Below are 3,175 nucleotides of genomic sequence, written 5' to 3'. Positions count from 1 at the left end.
AACAAGTAATTTTAATGCCTATTAAATTCCCATTAAAAATGGTGCTGTAGATGTGTCTGAACTATTAAAAAATTCAGTTTTAACACAGAATAGGAAGTCAGCAGAACCTAGAAACAATTCTGTAGATGATAAACCACCACCATCATCATCTCAAAACCAAAAGCTTGAGGAGGAACAAATGTCTTCTTCATCATTACATCCCATTAGTCCATGTACCCAACCAGTAATTTTAATGCCTATTAAAATTCCCATTAAAAATGGTGCTGTAGATGTGTCTGAACTATTAAAAAATTCAGTACCTAGAAACAATTCTGTAGATGATAAACCACCACCATCATCATCTCAAAAACAAAAGCTTGAGGAGGAACAAATGTCTTCTTCATCATTATATCCCATTAGTCCATGTACCCAACCAGTAATTTTAATGCCTATTAAAATTCCCATTAAAACTGGTGGTGTAAATCATATAGATGTGTTTGAACTATTAAAAGATTTTGAAATGCTCAAAAAAGAAAATGATGATCTTAAAAAACATATGGAAGCATTTCGAAAAGTATTTGCAAATAAAAAACTACTACTTTCTTTTAGCAAAAGACTAATTCATTTGCTGTAATTCAATTTTTGAAGCTGATCTTAACATTTATATTACTACAAATATGACTATAAATATTTTAAAGTCTCTTGAATATTTAAAATATGTAATTGTTTAATATTTTGATTTGAATATTTAAAATTTATGTATAAATGTTTTTGATAATTATCATATGATACTTATTAATGTTGCACTTTATAAAAATTGTAAAAAAAAATAATAAATCTAAAATGAAAGATTTAAATTCATCATCTCTTTACATCATACTCTTTTTCTCATGATTTTTTTTTAAATAATTTTGTTTATACTATTATGTGTTAAAAAAAATGTTTGAAGTTTGAACATTAAATAAAATATTGTGAAATATATGAATGAAATTTTGGAAATGTTTGAAGTTTGAACATTAAATAAAATATTGTGAAATATATGAATGAAATTTTGGATATTAAAAATAAAATAAATGAAAGAATTATTTCATTTTATTATACTTTGTTTATTTCGTTCCATCACTTGGAAATAAAGAGAATGTTATATCTTGTGCTTGTATTGGCCATAAGATTATTATCTTTGAAGACTTAAATCTAATTTTTGAATAAATTCTTCGTAGATCAGTGAATCCATATTTTTGGCTGAAAAGATATAAAATCAATTAACGTTTAAATTTTTTTATATTTTTTTATGAAATATTTTTCAATATTTAAATATTTAGTTAATCTTTAATAAACTAACCTAATTGATATAAAAAGAACCAGTCGCCTATTTTACATTTTTTGGAAATATTTTTAATTGAAAGACGATGGCGACGATGAACTTTCATAATTAGAATGGTATTTCTAATAATGGGTACAAAAGTTGCTAGTCGGTATATTATACCCAATACTGAACACACTGCCACTATGATAACCTAAAATAATAAAAAAGTTTAACTATAGCAAATATCAATTATTATTATTATTGTTGTGCCGAATATGTAAAACTGGTCAATTAGAAAGAACTCATTTAAAATTAAGTTATTTCTGGAATTTTCTCTTAAAGATATATTTTTTTCATTAGCCTATTTGAAACGATATTATTATTATATAATATAACTAATAATTATTAACTTACCAAAAATATAAAAAAAGAAATATTTTTTCATTAACTATATTCAGAGAAAGAACACAAAGACTATCAATTTTTTCTGTAGATCCAGATGAACCATGTTTGTATAAAGTACATGTTGCTACTTTTGGGAATAATTCATTCATATGTTTACTGGAAGCTATTACTTGAGTACCATAAGTTAAAAATTTGTATCCTAAAAATCTAAAAAAAAAAAATCATTATTATTGTATTATATTGTATTATTATTGTTTAAATATAGTTAGTAATGTCATCATATATTATTAATTTAAAAAAATAATATTAATGTAACATACCTATTAGTCAAGTATATTTGTCCTATAACATTTACGAAATTAAGAATTTCGCAGCCAAAAAATTTGTAAACATAAATATTTTGAGAATGTAAGTTGAGTGTAAAATAGTTTATTAAGTATTTAATTCTATTCTGTTTAATTGTATCATCTACAATAGAATTATTGAGATGAGAGACTAACATCTTAATCTTTCCTCCTTCTAATATTTTCCATAAGTAATGAGGAAAGTAAAACATCATAATCTGTGTAAATTAGAAAAAAAATAATTAAATTATGTTTTACTAAAAAAAAAAAATAATATTTTTATTATTCTATTAATTATATATATAATAAAAAAAATTAACTAACCTGAAAATAGAGAAATAAGGCAACCCATTGGTAATATTTATGATAAAATTTGATTTTTCCATCCTTTGAAGTAGTATAGGTAGAAAGAATCCAACAATACAGGTTCATGACTTTAGAATCGATATCATTTACTACATAGTCAATTGGATCACCAAAATATTGTTTCTGTGTAATTAATATACAAAATATAACTAAAAATATTATTGTTATTTTATAATGAAGAGAAAATATTATATTATTAATATGAAAATCCTTTGTGTGAATATTTTTGAAATATTTTTTATGGACATTATTAAAGACTGCATACATAATTAAATCTTTTAAAGACTAATTATTGAAATATATATATTTGAATATTTTTTTTATGATTTTATTTTTTTTATTACTCATTTATATATAAATAAATCATTAATATTTTTTAGCATTTATATATAAATCATTAATATTTTTAAACTTTTTTAGAAACATGGAAAACCAATTGAAAAATACTAAAAACTCTCTCAATATTGTAGTAAATACAGAAAAAAAAGTTATTAATAATTTTATCTTATCAATAAAATTATTTTTAATTTGTTCTAAATACTGGATTAAATATTATTTTAGTAAAGATTATAATGACAGATCTAGACTTAGAATTAAATTAGAAAAAATGTGTGATGATGAAATAAAAAAAAATTAGAGAAATAAATTAGATAAAATGTGTAATGAATTAAAAAATAATTCAGTTTTTAATAATAATCTAGAGTGTTTTACAGAAAATAAACAAGAACAAGAAAAAGAAGATAGAAATAAAAGATACATGCTTCATTATGTAATA

At 21.8% G+C, this 3,175-nt stretch overlaps 1 pseudogene; it reads right to left on the bottom strand.

Moving 5' to 3' along the window:
* Positions 1–1,153: 1,153 nt before the first annotated feature.
* LOC128706152 (innexin inx2-like) lies at positions 1,154–2,657 on the bottom strand (annotated as a pseudogene).
* Between the last annotated feature and the right edge of the window lie 518 nt (positions 2,658–3,175).

This window comes from Cherax quadricarinatus, unplaced genomic scaffold, assembly GCF_038502225.1.
Source record: "Cherax quadricarinatus isolate ZL_2023a unplaced genomic scaffold, ASM3850222v1 Contig2878, whole genome shotgun sequence".
NCBI classification, from domain to species: domain Eukaryota; kingdom Metazoa; phylum Arthropoda; class Malacostraca; order Decapoda; family Parastacidae; genus Cherax; species Cherax quadricarinatus.
This window is presented reverse-complemented; position numbering and strand designations above follow the sequence as displayed.